We start from the raw sequence: 19,994 nt of genomic DNA on the forward strand, positions 1-19,994 counted from the left end.
GATTGATTTTTTGGCTGGGCGCGGACAGTGAGCGAGGGACAGTGGGCCTCCAGACAGAAGCTTGGCTGGACTCTGTGAAGACTGGAGCCTTCTGTGAGGTTGCCTGCCCCGCCACATGGAGTGCTCCAACAGTGACCCTGCGCAAACTGGCAACTGCCAACCGTCTGCTTCCGTCTGCTTGGCATATTTGGCCATTTAGTGGGCGCTTGTGAAGATCAAATGGGTTAAGATCGCCCCTCTTAGTGAGCGGGGAAAAAAGAACATCAAAAAGGTGTAAATTTCACTTCCCCACTTTTGATTAAGTCAAGCATGAAAAGAAATGTAATACTCTCAAGTGGCAAGGGTTTACACTATTGATGCTGTTACTTCTGCTTCAGGAGGCCCAATCAGCCGACAGGGAGCTGAGTAAACTCGCCCCGAGTTTTAGGGGAGGCCAGATGGAGGGCTTTTGCTGTGCCTGAAAAGACAGCTTAAGAGCTCGCCTCCTCAATCCCACTCAATACTGACTGTGTGAAATCCTGGCCCTGGCTAACCCCCCAACCCACCCGCCTTCTCCAAAGCTGGTGGCTACCACCATATGGGCTTGTTTAAAAACTCCCACAGGCTGGTACAAAGCACAACAACACAGTTTTCATATCAAGTACTCTCTCAAAGAGGCCCCCCCTCCGACTCCTTCCCTTTCCGATTCCAAAGGCTGTCACGGGTTCTGCTCTGATTAATAGTTGGTGTTGGCCGTCTGTTTTGGCAGATCATTTTGTGCGATGATTAATATGAATTTACCAGCTCAATCCAGATTTCACGTGTTATAAAAGGAAGTGCTGATTGACTGGATGTTTGCCTTTTCACCTGCAAAACAACACACTGCCAAATATTGGAGAGATATTAGTGGGGTGACCCTCTGGGGTAACATTGCACCTCCTTGCTATATGCTTTGTCGCGACAGCCTCACACAAAGCAAAAGTGAAGTAGAGCAGTGCCCCTGGTAGTTTGTGGTGGACAGCCCAATGGAATGGCTTTTGTAAAGACTTAATAGAATCTTTAACCGTTCCAACAATCCACTCCCATGGAGTTGCATTAAGTAGATATTGTAAAGGGAAAATGACCTAAATAGCTCAACATCAACCTCATTAGGCATGCAGGCAGGGCCTGGGCCATTTCATGGTGGAAGCTATTGTCAAGGCTCACCCCAGGTAAGCATTAAATTGCAAATGATACCCTGAAAGGCAGAGAGGGAGAGGGCAGAGAGGGAGAGGGAGTGAATATAGCAAACACAGAGAAAATGGTTCTCAGGACAACAGAGAATGAAAAGGCGGTTGGAGGAGCTGCTCTGACCGTAAAAAATCCAATACATCACAGCTTTTGGGGAGCAAATTCCACTCGTCTCCTAAGTGTCTTATTTGTAAGCAATGCTGAGCACAGGCCTGGGTAGGGGGACAGAGAAAAAAAATAGAGGGAGCAAGAGAGAGAACCTAATGACAGACTGATAGCAATTACTTGTGCCCGTCAACGGCTCCTCTCCCTCCCAGCATTCCAGGGGAAAATTAGACAAGTGGGAAAAATAAGGCAGAAGAAAAGATAGGATAAAGGGGCTGAAAACAGTTTAGATTGAGTCTGAAGAAGTAGTCTCCGTAGTCTCTCTCCACTATCACAAACTTTCCAGCAAAGTCTATCTCTCAGCAAATCAATAGCCGCATCCTCGGCGCCAAACAATCTTCACCTAATGACCCCTCGGATCAACATGTTAATAAAGGGGTCTCCGAAGAACAGTTTGCAACTGCAAAGTGCTCTTGTGAGTGACATTAAAAGATGCTCGGAAACGGGAGGTGTGCTCCCCGGCGGAACCGCTCTCTGTCACCCTTCCTGGTGAGAAATTGTACCTTTGCATATTCCTTGTCACCGATGGAATAAGTGAAAGGACCCCCGAGGACAGCGTTAGTCACCGCTTGCCTTGCGAAGTGGAGTAAATTAAAGCAGGGATTAGAGCAGGCGAAATTGCGGATGACAAGCAAGGCGGTAGCAGCCACATCAAGTGCTCTTTAGGCCCATATGTCTTCATGAAGAGCCGCAGTAGGGGCCACCAATGAGCCCACTGCACAGCCGTTTAGTTCATTCACGCTGAAGTAGACAAACGCTCCTCCTCTCTTACTCGATCTATCTGTCTGCTCCTCCACACATACGTGTACCACCATACACTCCTGCAATGAATACATACAGTATGCTTATATGCCAAAGTAGAGAAACAACATGCATCTTTCCCTGATGTGTTGGACAACACATGATGAAATCCGTAGTTCCTCCTGCGATTTCAATCAACTTGAAAATGAAATATTATATGATGAGTATGGATAGCAGTTTCTACATTAGCTTAAAGGTGCTATTGATAACATTCAGCCACTAGATGTTGCATTCTCCCTCCCCCGTTCCATTGCATTCACTTCACAACAAGTCGTTGACGGGCACTTCTGTCAAACTCAGCCATTAATCAGTTTTTTCCACACTAACTTATAACCCAGAGATACCACGTGATACCAGTGCGTTATAGTATTGGCTCACAAGCCTTGTTAGAAGTGGAAACCAAACGTCAGATATCTTCCACACAGAAAAACGAAACATTCATTTTGGATGTTTTGTTTATCTCCATAATTTTTAAAATGATTAATTCACAATGATAATATTTTTTTTCAGGAAAAGTCATACTTTTATTCAGCACCTTTCTAAAGGTTCTGTGGATGTATTATTATTCATTTTTAATTCTGTTACATAAAAATGTTATCAATAAGATCTTTAGTATAAAAATACTTCTTCGATAGCAACCAAAGTGGCTGTTTTGTCATGTTTTCCTGGATGAGACTTTTACCCTCAGCTTTTTAATCTATTCATATTTATGCTCTAGTTGTGTGAAATTGTATCCTAAAACAAACAATAAACCAAAACAAATTTAACACACAAAGTTGTGAGGAAGCTAAGAGAATATTTTGACACTAGCTAATCCTTATTCTCCACGGAGAAACAATCTCCGACCTTAATCTGCTTCCAGGAGCAGTGTGGAATATATACCTACCTTTAGGGCTGAAAAAGGTGGTGTGCGCCTGTGTGTGTTGTGCTTTAGATGTAGAATTACCATGCAATTACAATATAATGACACACATTAATCGTTGTGAGGTTCTCCAGCACGACTGCGGCACCGTGTTGGATGCATTAATTAGCGAGCTCCTCATGTTGCGGCCCGGCAATTGTTAACATTTGAAAAAAGGCTCTCCAGCCACCACGCTCCCGCAGATAAATATCCTCTGGCTAGTAGATGAAAATATCAAAAACAACTGTGACCGCGTATGAAAGAGAACGTGACGACACCACCCCGGCGGGAGGCAATGGTGAGCATGCTGGGAAATCCAGAGGCATTCGAAATGTGTGTGTGTGTATTCAGGTTATATCAAATGCGTGTACACACCTTTACTTAATCAGAAAACCCTCTGCACCACATTGTCCATTTGCACAGTGGGCTCTGTCAGCCATCCAGGCTACAAAGGTGATTCTCCACACAATAATTACTGCAGTTTGTGTCGCATTATCTGCAAAACACATGACTCACCTGCCTCTCTTTCAAAATATTAAGAAATATAAGGCACTTTTTTTGTATTGAGTTATTTTAAATACTTATAAATGTCCTTGTTTACATCTCCCCTTAATGATTCTTATTGGATTATGTCACCCTCCCTCTCATCTTGTATGCAGGCGCAGTGTTAAATCTATGAGTGAGCTCAGTGGGAAGCAGCCAGTGGGTGCTCTAATGAAAGTCACTCCGCTGCCCTACAGAGAGGTCAAGCTTTTACACCTGGCCATAACCACATGGGGCCACACTGCATGCGTGGCCTTGGAAATGACTGTCAGATAAGGAACTGCATAATTTAGATGCAGCGATCACATCGGCAGCAAAGCAAGAGGAAGGTGACAACAGAGAAAAGTTATTTAAGCATTATTTCTCATATATTCATATTCTAACTATTCAAGCACCTTCAGTCAAGTCAGGGTCAAAGACTTTGCAAATAATTGCAAATAAAAAAAGTTGAAAATAATTCTTAGTGTTTGATTTAACCAGTTTAGAATAATAGAATATTGAGGTAAGATTTTTTTTTTTCTCAATTTTCCTGTGACAAGCCTACACGTCTGGCATATTTTGCAAGATTGATTACACCCTAGATGACCTTTGACCAGCTCCATGCCTTTACACACTTTTCTAATCATTTTGAATGCAAGTTGCTGGTAATATGTGTGTGTATGTGTGTATTGCCACTATCACACCAGAGGATGGCAGAGTGGTTGATGAGACTTGGCTTCATGGAGCTTGGCTCCTGGCTGTGGCTGCTTTGGATGCAGGGGAGGGCTTAAACAGTGAGCTTTGGGCCCCATTAAGCACTACAAAGCCTGCTTATTTTCTCAATTCCACACCTCCCTTTAAATCATCCGGCATTCTATGAATTGTAAGAAAGAAAAGCAGAGGCAGATAAATCCAACTCCGAGTGGCATCTGGCATCACATTTCAAAGGTATCTCAAAACATACCCAGAGGATGTAAGTGACAGTTTTGACACTAATTCGGAGAACCTAATAAATGGGAGTGTATATATACATAGAAGAAATATCCCTCCATTCCATTCAGATGATCAGCTTGGACAACCATGCAGGAGCAATGGACAGGTATAATGACAATCACAGGGTATTTTTCTGGGGAATCTAACACTGCTAAGGACAAATGGGTCCTTTAAAATGTGTATCACACAAAGAAAAGTTCACTGGCTACATGGGGCCTTCCAACAGCGCTAAGATCCATAGGCTGCTAACTCGTGTTTCCAGTAGCATGCATCCGTCCATCTGGCTGCCGTGTCCAGGTCTCTGGCCCCCACGAGCAGTCTGTGCAGCTAGACTCCACGCATGGTCTGATCCTCTTGGCAGCCAACGATGCAGCACGCTAATGAAGAGGTAATGAGCCAGCAGATCCCTGCGATCTGCACGGGGGCCACAGTGCAAAAGTTTACGTTCCCAGGACATGGAGGGAGAGCATGCCGAACAAGCTGCAGGATGAAAGCTGGGCCTGAGTCGGCCGCATAGATCTACAGCCACAGAGGGGATTACAGACACCTACTTCCAGCTTAGGCTGGAGTTTTTGAAGTTTGGGCATAGGAGGGGAGGGATCCCTTTGGCAGAGTCCTGTTTGATTCTGGTGGGAGTCCGTCTCTAATCCCCCCTTCCCGTTCTCACCTTCTGCCTGATCCACTGCAGCCTCTCATCCCCGTGGTCCAGGATCATTATCCACCTTGGCCAAGGGGGCTCCCCCCTCATTAATTTCCCTAAGCAGATTACAGAGTGTGCGTTTGTTGTTGTTGTTTGAGCCATCTGATTTGCCTAAGCCCTTTGTTTTTTCATCTGGTTTACACTTTAATGCCCCCCGAATGAGTTTCAATGACGGGGGGATCAACCTGACCCACTGGCAATGCAGCAGAGAACTTAAGAGAAGCGAGGCTAGCCCGAGGGGTTGGATGAAGGGAGGAGCGTATCTCACTTCTCTCCACTGCAGATTTAGATGTTCAGAAGGAGGAGACAAGCGTTGATTTAACCTCAACTCATCTCCTCAGAGTGGAGCTAAAGACTAAATGGGAGACTGGATCACCGGCTGCATTCAGGAGACCAATAAGGCCCGCAGGCCCACCGTTGGCTTCTCTGGACTACAAATGACTGCAGCTGCTGGGCCAAGCCGGATCTAGCTGTCTCCCCACAGCCAAATACCCCTCTGAAAAATGAACCCTCGGAGTGATGTGGTCAGTTGGCAGGCCGCGGAAGCTCGTCTCTGAATTTGGGGCTGTTTGCACAATCCAAAGCTGGAGGGGAATTAGTTTGCAATGACCGCTTGGTCGCTCTGGTCGCTCCATCTTCTCCGTGTGACATCTCATTAGCAAGATGAACGCAGCCTGACCTGGGTCCAACAGCACTTGGCAGTCCAGTATGCTCCGCCGTCTGACACACCTCTCACACATCATTATCAGCTATTAGCCACAGTGAGCTGAACATTACGTAATTAATCCAGCTTTTCATAAGCAAAGGTGGAGGGGTGCATTCACTGGCATGCGACTACCTCAACCAGAATTGAGTATTCGGCATTCAAAGTGTGCCTTGTGTTAGCTTTGTGGACTCAAAATCAGCTAGCTGCTCTCAAATTCATTATCAATCATGCTTTAGATCTACTTTGAGACCATTTTATATGAAAACATAACCATGCACAGGTATTAGATCACTGTGAGAGCCAGGATTATGGGTATCTTAATGGAATTTTTGTCCAAAACCACAGTTTACAGCTACAAACAGAGCTTCAATACGAGCAAGGGTAAAAAAAGGGCAGGGTAAACACACAATAACAATCACACAGGCATCCTGCACAACCCCCATCCAGAATCTACCTGGTTCCTATCTGCAGCAAATACAATTAATCTGATCCAAATGTAATTGATTGATAAGGGGCAGAACGGCCAGCGCTAACCTTCCTGGGCTGCATTTGTCTGGGAGCACAGACGGACAGTGCAGATGTCATCAGGCCCATCAACGGGCCAGACTTTATCAGGCCCTGGGATCGAAACACAGTCCTTTTGGAGTATGGCCAGCATCACCCAGAGAGGGAGAGCAGTGAAAAGGCATCGCTAATGGGACACTCTTGTACACCTCATCTCCATCTAGATCTAACAGGCCGGGCCCATGCGCTCTCTAAGGTCACAACTGACTCCACATTTGTCCTCTTTTCAAAAGATTGTCCTTTGACACACTTCAGAAAATGTGCTTGTCACACAATGAAGAAATTTGTGATTTTTTTTTCCCGTTAATCTTTTCCAAACTAGTGTTTTTTCATTATCTGCAAAAGCACATAGAGAACCAGACAATGGTTGTGACCAGAACTTGTGAGAGAGAAGGATGAAAGATGTCGGTTAAATAAACACAGTCTTGTTTAACCTGCAATGATGTCCACACTTGCAGCGCTGATCTGCACCTGGAAAATGTTGCGGCCTGTTTTCTCCTTAACCTGCAATCATAGAATGGCTGTCTGTGTATATCTTTTCATTGCAGGGTCAAAGTAGCGTGCTGAATCACAGAGAAGCTGTCCTCTAAACGGCAACAGAACCTAGGTATTTGGTCTTGGTTTAGACTAGGACACAAAAGACACAACAACATGGGAATAAACTGTTAATTATGCACGCACAGGCAAAGCATTTGTATATGGCTGCCACTTGCCGTAATTGACTGTCTGCTGCTGACTCAGCATTGACCACATCCTCACTTCATGCAGTGTTGTTTGCTAAACCTGGGTTGTCTGTGGCATGAGTAATATGCATCATTGTCCTCTATCTAAAAAGTAGACAAAACATTTTTTTTTTTGCTTTTGTATACCTATGAAAGGTTTGTGAAGCATTTTGCCTTTCTTGACATTAATTTGCATTTGTAATGCATAAAGTTGAATTTCTCATACTTTGAATTATACATACTTCTCGTTTATCGAATTATTCAATGCATATATTGATTTTCTAAATATATTTATTAAAGGGATATATGATATCATACTGATTAAAAGCACATATGAATATTATTGAATATAATATTCCATTAAATTATGACTTAAAGGTAGCCGCGATTAATTCAAAATTACAATTCTACGAGCAACTAGCTGTGTAATGTTACAAAAAGAGTGCTTGCTCTGAATAATAGCTATCTTTAAATCAGCAAAGTCATTTAATAAATACAAAACCAACTCATTTGGTTTCATATTCAGCCCTCAGTACTCTTTTTCCAGGGCAATAAAAAATAATAATTTTTCTAATGGGGTGAAATAATTCTACTTTTTCCCAGTGCAGTTTTGTTTACTTGGTGTCTAGGGATGAGGAGAATTTTCTTTAGACCAGTCGATTAGCATTGGAAATCGTGTGGGCATTTTTGTTCTTGTTTCAAGAAAATTAGAGTGTAGGATTTAATAATAGACAAAATGAGCATAGCATGAGTAAATCATATGATATGGAGATGAACAAGGCGCTGGGCTTTATGATTTGTGGCTAGTTAACTGAAGCGTGTTGACCCACTATTGTCCAGCATGAACAAAATAGACTTTTAGTTGACACTTGGGAAATGCAATCAATTGTGTCCAAATGTGAAACTTGTTAAGGTCTGTATGAATTAAGAAAAATAACTTTAATTGGAAAACCATTGAAATATCAATATTCAAATTAAATTTTTTTTTTTTTTTTTTTAACAATTTTGGCCTTTAGACCAAAACTAACCAAACCATATCCCTCTCACTTTGGTCCATGTACAGTCTCTACCTGCTCTCTCCTTTTTCAGTAACTGGTTCCACATCTGGAATAGTCCTGGCCCTGATGAATGGCCCGCTGTGAGCATTTACTACCCATGACATGCAGGGGATTATCTACCTAAATTTCTGAGGCTGGCTATAACTTGGCTTCCATTTCTCACTGGATGAAGTCAACTTCGTCCACTGAGCTATAATTTTTCTACTTTTTTTTTTACAATATATGGCATCATGAGCATTTAGTCTGACTGGACTGTAGCTTTGCCCATGTGTCAAAGTGTTTGAATATGCCTTTTTCAAATATAATTTACTGATCACAAGCCATGTGTCTATTCCTTCATCTTTTATAGTTATTTTTCGCCTGCTGCACCCGGGCCCTCTGGGGCCCCTGTAGGATGTGGGCAGCGAGTTCTGCAGGGTACAAGGCCAAGCTGGTAGAAATCCTCTTCCAATGTTAAGCTAGGAAGAGGAGACACAGGAGGGAAGGCGGAGAAGGGGAGGGAGGGTGAGGCCCACTACCACACTGGGCTTCAGTGGTAGAGGGAAGCTGTAGGCAGTGGCGTGGGCTCCCTAACGGCCTCACCCCACTGATCCCGCAAATTCGGTAAACTTCATGGAAATTTAATAAGTGCCGCTGCTTTGTGTTCACCCGCAGAGCCCGGGCCTATTGCTGGGAGGCACATGTGTGATGGTTTACCCGCAGACACTCGCTGGCCTGTTTCTGAGGCAGACAGAGGAAAGTCCCTCTTAGTGCTGCGGCTCTCTGAGCCAGAGAAGGAGCTGTGACCCCAGGGGCCGCGCTGCTTCAGCCAATATAGACTCTGTACGTCCTGAGGGGGAATAATATGTGGGGCTGGCCCGGGCCCGTTTCATTTCCCCTCCCCTCTCTCTCTCTCTCTTTCCCTCCCTTCAAAGACCCTGCTCAGCTGCTCCTGCCAGGCTACAGAGCTCTTTGAGTTAAAAGGACAGCGATTCCCATTTGAAATCGCTGCCTTTGCTCCCTCGTCTCTCCTTTTTCAGGGGCTGGCTTCTGCTGGCTGCACCACACTGAGCAGTGCTCCGCCATGACAACTAAATAGGCCCCCTAATACCACTTCATAAAGCCAAGGAGTATCCTCCAGGCAAGGAGCTGTAAATTAAAGACATAAATGTTGCCTTCATGGAAAGCGCAAAGAGTGAACCGTCCACTAAAATGACAGGAGTGGCTTAACAGTCCAGGCTAAATGATACCTTAACCAGGCATAATTTATAGGCACGTCCTACGGTGAGAAATAAATGGATCTCCTGGTTATGAGGACTGCGAGCAGAGACCATGTTGCTGTGTGCGCGTGCACTTTTGTGTATGTGTGTGTCAGTGGGGGCTTATCAACAAGTGTGGCTAAGTGGGATGATATTAGCTACAGTATAGGGTGAGATAAGACATGGATTTTATTCACTCAGTCTGAAACTGACAATGCCAGAAATGCTGATACCAGAATGAAGATAAAGAAAGATAAAAAACAAAGTGATATATCGTCTAACTTGCATTCTAGCAGGTAGACATGAAAAATGTATTTCATTTCTAACTGTCATCACTCAGCCCTGTCCATCACAGCCACATAAACAGTTTTATAAACAGTTTGGCTGCCCCCCCTCCACTGACGGTTTACCTTGTCATCGTTCATTTTCTAAGAGAGGGATCCCGCAAGAATGACAGATGAGGAGGAGAAGAAAAAGACAACATGAAAAAGGATTTCTTCGGGCTTTCCCAAACACACAGAGAGAAAAAAGGATGTTATTCTGCTGTTTATTTAGTCTCACTCCCTTACCGGTCGACAGACAACAATGAACAAGTGCAGGCACCTATTGCAGGGAGATGACAAGAGATGAAGATGAGTGAAGGAGCAGTCGGAGAGATAAGAGCTTTCCTTCGCTCTGTTTCTCTGTCCTCCTCTCTGTCTGTCTGTACCTCTCCCTCTCTTTCGTTCCTCGCTGCCTATGATGATGTGACAAGGCTGCTAAGCAGATATACGCACCCATCATTTACGCACCAGGCTGTCTGTAACCGAACAATTCCTCAATCCATTTTTCACATCATTGTTTCCCCCCTTTTTAAGCGTGTCACGGGGGTCTTTTGCATTGTGGGCGTTGTGGCGGCGGGGGTGAGATACGAGGGCAAGCAGGCGCAAAGTGGAAGGATGCTGGGCTCCTCCGAGGGGATGTTTGGCTTTGTAATTTCACCCTTGAAATTCGTGATTACAAACGGGACAACTTTTTTAATTTTCTCTTTTGTCTGGATTCAGCTGGCTGACAGTCTGCCCCAGCAGCCAGGCCTTTTAATCAATCACCTAGATAATCAAATGTCACTGGCTATCTGCTCCATGTAATTACTTTTGCAATTAAAAATCAATCTCCAGTCACCCCGTCTAATTAGAGGGATGGGCAGATCTTCATCTAGATTGATTTTATAATACATATTGACTTCAAATGCCATAACATTGCTATATTCCCTCATTTTCATGCTACGGAGCATCAAAACAAAATGCCAGGGATTATGCGGAGGTGCAGCAAGGGGTTGTTCTGATTCTGCGTACCAGGGAAAGGTCCCCAGTCTAGGAAAGGTTCACCTTGCTTGCTTGTCTGTAATGACAACACTCATCCTCTCTGATCCCATTGGACGAGGGAGGAGGGACGAATGGAGGTCCAATAATCTACATGACAAGCTACAGCCAGTAAAAACATTTTGTTCTGGAGCATCTGTAGGATAAAAATAGACTCCTCTCCACAATAGAAATCAAATCTGTTGCCATTCTAATGTGTAGGGGGACACGGGAGAACACTGGCTTCTAATACGATATTGACATCTTAACACGTGTTATCTGAGGAATCTAACGTAGCTCCGGAGGTGTCTCCGGAGGTGTCTCCTCATGCCATACATCATGACATTCGGGCAGCCCGCTATAGCAGACATAAACAAATAAAACTCCGCCAAAGACGGCTTGTTCGTGACTCTCTCCCCGCTTTTAGCAGATTTGTTTCCCAGGGAAACAGACAGATGTGTCCATCTGGAAGACATCATAATGGCCCGCGCGGGCACCGTTGGGGACAAGCGTGTGACAGGCGTGTGTGCACGGTGCCCTACCGTGTGTCTCCCTGTCTCTCATCTCCACCCCGTTGCCTTCGGGGGGACTTATAGCACTGACAGGTCCAATAATGGAGCTTTCCAATGTAGGCTTATTTACACACGCACACACCCGAGCATGCATGTGCACACACACACAGAAACACATATGCAGAAACATACATGCAACGAACAGGCACAGCCTCGGGGAAAGTGCCACTCATACACACAAGCCAAACAGCGGAGCCTACAGGGAGACATGAAGCTCAAGGACCAGCTGTGTGCAGAACCTTGAGAACCCCAGAATGCAAATAACAGTGGAGAAGGCTGCCACAGGCTTGTAATACAAATATGTACACAGCTAAATGCTTAACTATATTGAGGTCTCTTTTGGTTGATTGAAGCGACTTCTTGCGCGTGTGTGTGATTACGCCGGTTCTAATAGATGGCCTCTCCTATATGATGTCCGTAAGTGATTAATTCTGTCCATCAGACATGTGACGAGGAGTGTCCCTCTTCCCCTTGGCTGATGATAATAGAGAGCTCCAGAGTCTGTAGTCGCTATTCAGTCTGGTGCAGTGATTAAAGCAGAGATCAAACCTCAGTATAGCCCTGGAGGGAGGGAGCGAAGGAGAGATGGATGGATGGATGGAGAGAGAGATTGAAGAGCAGAAGAGGTTATTTAACCAGACATCACAACCAGACTTGGCAGCGCTACCTTTCTATTACTCACTAAAGAGTAAACAAAGGGCATGTATCTTGCAAGGCCCCATGTGGCGCAGGGGGTGTGATTGGCCCCGTGTTAGCCCAGTGCTGCCCGGGCCTTTTCCCAGTGAGACCAGTAATAAGGGCAGCACTTATCATGTGTTGCCTCCAGCCACCACCACCACCACCACCTCCACCACAGCAGGCAGGGGGAGAGGGGGAGAGAGAGAGAGAGAGAGAGAGAGAGAGAGGGGAGAGAGAAGGGCCCACCACAGTCGAGAAGTAATTAATCACCATGGAGTGGGAGCTGTCAAATCCCCAGGTCTTTTGAACTGATAATGCTGCCCACCACAATTTAGCCTGATGGAGATGAGATTTTCTTTTCACCTCTGGCGAGAAAGAGCCAAATAAAGTGGGAAAAAAAAGAAAAGAGAAAGGGGGAGGAGAGGGGAGGCGAAGCAGCAAATATATTTTTTGAACAACAGCTGCCAGTGGTGTACTTAATGATTGCCTTGCTCCTCTTAAACCTGACGTCCTTATCAAGTCTAAGTGTCCCGATCAATACGTTTCCTCTCCGGCATTCCTGAAATAGCTCACACATCAACTCTCTCCAGCCAACCCACCCCCCGCCCCCCCACTCTTTCTCTCTCTGTTACAGCACCATCTGTTATTATAGCCTGATCACTGAGCGTCTCTGCCAGTCAGACATATGAACAAGTCAATATTTGTTCTGATACAAAAGTTATGCTTATTGCGGCGCACTTTCAACCTTGATGTTAGTGCATCAGGACGGATTTGTCGGTTTACTGCGGTGTTTTACAGCTGGGGATGTCAATAATAACTGCCACACTGTATTCTTTAGCAAAGAACAGCCCATACAGAATCAAATTATGAATCTTATTTGTTTTGTGACTAGCAGTGTTGTGCAATAAATGAATAAAATAAACAAGTATGTCTGAGTAGGCTTTGCATCTAGACTTTGCAGCTCATTTTGTATTATGTATCGATTTGGTACAGTTTCTGATGGAAAGACAGAAATAACAACACAGTCTTACAGCAGTTTGTGTAATAGTCACAAAATTTAATCTATTTGATTCGAGTACATAGACACGAATTTCCCTGTTTTTCGTGACGCTCAGCATGATTTTCAACAATGTATTTTTCATGTGTTTTCCTATAAATGTCCAGCAACACAACACAGGTGTCAATTACCGCTCCAGTCTTTTCAAAATAAAATGACTTGGTTTAGGAAAGGATCGACTTGGTAAGGTTTATGCAAAAAACAACTTAGTTAGGTTTAGGAAAAGATCATGGTTGGGTTAAAATAACTCCGAAGTGCCGTAACTTAAGTACGGAAGTTAGGTGACAAATAAATCAACGCTGACTTCCCGGTTCACAATTATGTGGATTACATAAGAATTGATTTTGTGCTGACCATCACAAAAAAAATGGGAAATGTATGTCTTTGTACATGAATCAATTTATTAAATTTCGTGAATATTTCACGTACTGCTGTGCGACTGGGCTGGAAAAAAAGTAGTAAAAACACCAATGTAGGATATATTTAGACAATATAGAAAAAAAATTGTGGGGCCTCTTTACAATTTTTAAAAGCGTACTCCTATAATAAAAGACCAGTGTGTGGTCATACACATGGTATCTGGTTCAACATTGACCAAAATGCATAAAACTAGCAGTCTAAATATGGAATTTCACCAACATAATGTGTTTGGTGTTTGATGTGCATCTCTTGTTTGTTTTGGCTTGAACACTGCTATTCCCATGGTCAAAGTGCTCTCTGAGTGCCACAGATCATGACCTCTGATGGTGTGCTTTGCGACACTAGATGGAGGCGCTAAGCGCTGGCTTTAGTGAAGGGCTGGCGGGACGCTGGACCTGCCCCGTAGCCAGACTGTGGAATGTTTTCTTACACTTTTTTAAAAGCACATTTTCCGAGCAGGTTTATTAGCGGATTGGGTGTCGGGAACAAATAAGCACGATGGCTCTCCAGAATCCACACTTGATAAGAGAAGTGAGGCGGCTACAAATAGAGGAAAGGAGCTGCCATCCAACGAAGGCAAAGATGAAAGAGAGACAGCTGCCCTGGATGGGTCTGGGTCCTTATCGGGCTGGCTGGGTCCTGTGTCAGACTAGGAGGACTATTATAAGTGGGCCGCTCTGTGCTGAAAGTTCAAAGTCCTTCACTCCCTCTCTACTCCTTTTTCTTTTCTTCTCTCTCACCTTTACATTGATTGATACCAATGTTTTTCTTCTCTTTTCAACCTTTATTATATGAGGTTACAATGCCCTGCACTGCATGCTGTCATACAGCCTGAGAGGTCTTGCAAATGAGACCTGGGGTTTAACTAGTGTAAGTGCTTCTTTACTCTGTAATGCAGATATTTCTTTCCTGGTAAAGTACAAGAAGCACTCATAGCTTGACGTACACACAAGTAAAAGATTAAAACGCAGCAATTCTGAAGTTCTTCAGTCAATTTTTTTCCTATTTGGGAGCAATTCAGAACTGCTGTCTTAAAAGATATTAATGTTCTTTTCCCCTCTGCAGCAAAATTAGCATGTCAACATGATGGCCTTATTGACATTGAAGGTATTTTTTACCTTTTTGTCCTGACTTCACACTCTTTGGAAGCAGAACATTCGGCAATGGAGAACAGGTTTCCTTTTTATTGCTGTGACATATAGTCAATACTCAATATAGTTCTTGACACCCCGAGGCACAATAGCAGTCACTTGTGTATAAAGAGTGTCAGCGAGTTATTTTGACCCCCTACTGTAATCATGACCTTTCCAATAACACGACTCCCCCACAGAGTCCCATTCCCCAAAGGCTCTTCCAACTAAGGGCTAAACTGCATTACCCCCAGCCAGCATTCACAGCTCAGCAGCTTCTAAACAAGCTACTGTTGACACACACTGAAGCACACATCCACACATGTATGGGTGCGATGGGCAAGGACAATAAATGCCTAAACAGTGCACGCACACACACACACTGCATGCACTCACACACACCACAAATAGACACACATATACGTATACGTGTATGAACAAGGCTTGCATATTTAGCTCAAGGGAACATAACATGTAACCAGTGATATCATGCATAAATGAAAGGGAAAATGATATGGCATGCATTTCATTCTTTTGTAAGATTGCGTCCCCAGGTCATTGACTAAATAATTAGGCGATTGAAGTGACAGATTAAAGGCAGATTGGAAGTGACTGTGAAAGCAGGATAATGTTTCTCTAATCAGCTTGGTCGGAGAAATGCAGATTGTGAAATTTTCCAGCTACTTCCTTAGAAAAATGCATTTCACTTCTGATTAGGGATGATTAGTGTGTTGGTGGAGGAGGAGGAGGGGTCAGGGCCTCATGCTCCTGGGTTCCTGAGGCCAGAAAGAGAGAACGGGAGGGAGGAAGGGAGCAGGGTTGAGGCGAGGGGGGGCATAGGTGGAGTGCCAGCATACATAAGCAGAAAGCAAAGCCTTTAGAGAATGACTGGAAATGATAGAGCTGGAAATAGTTAGAGAAAATAGAAAAAAAAGACACTGTCCTCCCCATTCAAAGAGGATGATTTAAGAGTAGATAAGCTTTTGAAAGATGAGAAGATCACGTAAGAGGAAGCACAAGATTGCTGGCCCGTAAGACAGGAAATGGCAGGGGGAGATCTGCTTATCACAACGTTTCAACTGGTGGATCATTTATTTACCCGGCCATGACAAATATGCCAGATTTACACCGGCTACAAAGTCACCAGGTAAACTCTCACCCCCCCTGTAATGCCAAGGTAATGGTTTCTGAGCAACAGCATTACAGGAGGTTAAATGTAGAACAGATGTAAAGTATAAAATACAACATGATCAAAGCTAAGGCACTCAGGACAGATGCGCCAGCAAATGATGATGAATGGCTCTCTGTAGAATAGTAAGCTGCACACAAATGTAGCGGATTGCAAAGGTTGAAGTAGGGGGGCGGTGGGGGACAGAGAGAGAAAGAGAGAAGAGCAGACACCAGGGAGCAAAACCGGTGTCCAAACTCATCGGAATGATCCTCTGCAGAAGGCCTGCGCGATTAAGTTCCTACAGCGGGAATCACAGTTCGGACAATGTGTAATTGATTTCCCCAAAGGCTCAGAGAGCACCCTCAGTGATCCCTGGGACAGCCTCGCCTGTGAAAGTTTGCTTTTCTCCCAGGCTTGCGGTCACAACTGCATGACATCATCACCTAGCACACATTTTTACTTTTATCTCTGAATGATATATTATCCATGTGCCGGGCTCTGCTAGTGGAGATCAAAGGGAGCACTCTGTTCAGGCACCATATTAAAGTGAAACATGATTTTGCTACAGAAAAATAATCTGTTTATTTCAAGATAGATTCTGTTACATACCTGGCTCGCAAAGGCACACACAATTCAACTTGACTCGGGTGCTTTTTCCACCAAGAAACCACTGTTGTTATCCGTTCCAGGTGATGAAATGGAGAAAGGAAGACAACACATGTTTGATAATACATGTGGACTACTGGTAACAATTAGGGCTTTCAAACAATTCAAATATTTAATCGGGATTAATTGCAAATTAATCGCACATTTTTTATCTGTTCAAAATGTACCTTAAAGGGAGATTTGTCAAGTATTTAATACTCTTATCAACATGGGAGTGGGCAAATATATGTATATATTTATTATTGGAAATCAATTAACAACACAAAACAATGACAAATATTGTCTACAAACCCTTACAGGTACTGCATTTAGCATAAAAAATATGCTCAAATCATAACATGCCCAACAGTGAATAACATCTGTCAGTGTGTCAGTGTTCTGACTCGACTATGACAACTATGCATTTCTGTAAAGGGGAGACTCATGGATACCCATAGAACCCATTTTCATTCACATATCTTGAGGTCAGAGGTCAAGGGACCCCTTCGTGAAAAGGGCCATGCCAGTTCTTCCTCGCCAAAATGTAGCACAAGTTTGGAGAACTATTCAGCCTCCTTCGCGACAAGCTAGTATGACATGGTTGGTATAAATGAATTCCTTTATAGTTTCATATGATACCAATCTTCACTCTAGCTTTAAAACTGAGCCCACTACAACCTCAGAAAGATTGACTGCGTTAATGTATTAAAAAAAATCAGTGATGTTAAAACTGTTTTGCGTTAACGCATAATTATGACGTTAACTTTGACTGCCCTAGTAACAACAACGTAATTATTAATATTTAAATGAATTATAAGAATTTGCAAAAACATCTGCACAGATACTTTTTCTTCAATTACAATCATTGCACATAAATTCTATGCATATGAGCAAGTATACTGCCTGTGTGCACATCAGAAGCACATGCACACACATATACCTTTGTCAACACACACACACACACACACACACACACACACACACACACACACACACACACACACACACAATTGCAGACATTCACATCCTCTTTAATCTCTTGACGCTCTGTCCAGGATGATCACTGGCTGGTGTGAAGCGTCACGCTCAGAGGGAAACCAGACAGAGGGACACATGTTTGTGCACTCCTAAATGAAGTGTGACCACGGTGCACCTCTGAGGCAGGGGCTGGGCTGGGGGCTATTATGGGGCCTGACAGCAGGGGGGCGCTGTGATAATTTGATGTGAACTGGCTTGATAAATCACTGTGTTGTTACCTTGGCTTTAGTATCTGTTTATGTCTCTACAAATTGAAACCCCACTGGCACAGGGCTGAGGTAGAGCCACACTCTGGCCCCCCAACGATTAGTTCAAGGTGGGGAGAGTTTAGAGGGCTGGCCCCTATTGGCCATCTCCCCTCTCGCTGTTTTGTCTCTCCCCACTGAGGGAGAAAGCCATGGACATGTGTAAGCAATAAAGCCAAAGGTCTGCCTTCCACCACAGCCTGAGTGAAAGGAATGCAGAACCAAACTATAAAATAATAATGGGCACCGGGGCAGGGAAGAGGCAGGGGAGGGCAGAGGGCGGTGGAGAGGGGGGCATCAGAGACACACATCTGCAAGGGAGGTGGTGGTGGTTGTGGATTGGGGGGGGCGGGAGGGTGTTAGGGTGGGGTGGGGTCCTGAAGCAGAGCCCTCATCTGACCCTTGGACGTGCTGTTAAAGGCAGAGCGTAGCAAGCAGCCCAGGCTGGCACCACATCAAAAGGCTGACAGATGAAGGGCAAAGGTCAGTTTGACCTGGGCGCTAAGCTGCTGCTAAGCCTCTTAAAGCCAGAGGAGAGGTGCAGTAACAGGGAGAGAGAGGGGGGGGGGAGAGACTAAGAAGGAAGGAAGGGAGTAAGTGAGACTAAGAGCAAGGAATATCATTCACAACTCCCTCCTCCTTTGTGATAATCAAAGCAATGATAAAAAGCCAGTCATGTAGACAGTAAATACAGATGCACAGAAGTCAGACGAGATAACATTAAGTACCTCGTGCGAAATTGTCGCGCGAGGGGCACACTTCATCTAAAGCTAATAAACCAACATCCCCAAAGCCTGTTTAAAGCAGGTTTTCATAATCACCGAAAATAAACTACAATCAGGACAATGAGACAGACAGATGGAGTCCTGAGGCATTTATCTGCTTTAAACATTTTTCTCCCTTAGAAGCCACCAACTTATCATGAGCTTGTCAACACAGTGACACCATTCTTTCAAATGAAACGCTAATGCGCTGATCTGAGCACGCAGCGCCAGTATCTGTTCATGAAATCTGAGGGTTGATCAAAAGGTTCGGTACATCCAGTTCAGTGTATACCTCGGCAAATAAGTGGAAATCATCACAAGTACTCACATAACAAGGATACAAACACAGCGGAGCCGCTTCCAACCAGAGGAGCTATGACAAAGCAAAGCAAATAACACCATGAGGGGGGAAACGGCAGACAGGATTGAAGGGGAGATGAAAAAGAGGGAGAAAAAAAAACAAGAGACAAAGTAAAACTTTGAAAAAGTCCAACTGATCTCCTAAAAGGAAGTGGACATATTCCACAATGCAACAGGACAGGAAATGCCTACTGTGAGGATAGGGCTCCCCTCTGGACCCCATTAAGGGAATGCATGAAATTAATAGTGACATCATGTTGCTTGGTCAACAAACGCAGGCTGATTGATGAAGACAAACGGTCAGGGTGATAGCCAGTTGTTGGCTTTCCCTGGGAGATGCCATTTTCAGCCAGCCTCTACTTCCAGCTTGTGAAAGGGATACGGGCTGTCTAGCCAGCCCTGTTCCAGTGCCACTCCTGTCACTCAAACTCACTCTGGGGTTGTTTTCAACACTTGTGTAAGGCAGCGGAAAGGATTTCAACTGTGAAGTGCTGAAGAAATAATATATATTCTGGTGTAATGTTAGCATTCAAACATATATCATCTTGATGGGGGGAAAAAATTGTTTATACGGCCGTGTTGCATTTGAATACTGGGTCTGTTTTTTCTGGTCACTTTTTCCTACACTGTAAAAAGAAGCTAAAAACAATTATACCACAACAGTGCAACTACACTTACATTTCATATTTCTAAAGAATTAAACATTCAAAATATCTGTAACATATATTTATTATATCAATTTATATATTTTTTTTAATGTTACAATTTATCCGAGTCTTGGTCATAGTGGCAGCAAATAATTAATATAGAACTTAACTAACTCCTCAGCCATGTGCTTCAATTTTACCTGGGTGATCTTGAGGGTTTCTTAAAGGAAAACCTCACCCTTATAATGACCATTGATATATCAATTAGTCACCGCATGTCCCCTTGAATTCTTGAAGAAAACTTTGTTTGCCTCCACAGTTAACGGAGAATCGTGGCGTAAAATTGAT

The sequence above is a fragment of the Sebastes fasciatus genome, chromosome 2 (assembly GCF_043250625.1).
Source record: "Sebastes fasciatus isolate fSebFas1 chromosome 2, fSebFas1.pri, whole genome shotgun sequence".
NCBI classification, from domain to species: domain Eukaryota; kingdom Metazoa; phylum Chordata; class Actinopteri; order Perciformes; family Sebastidae; genus Sebastes; species Sebastes fasciatus.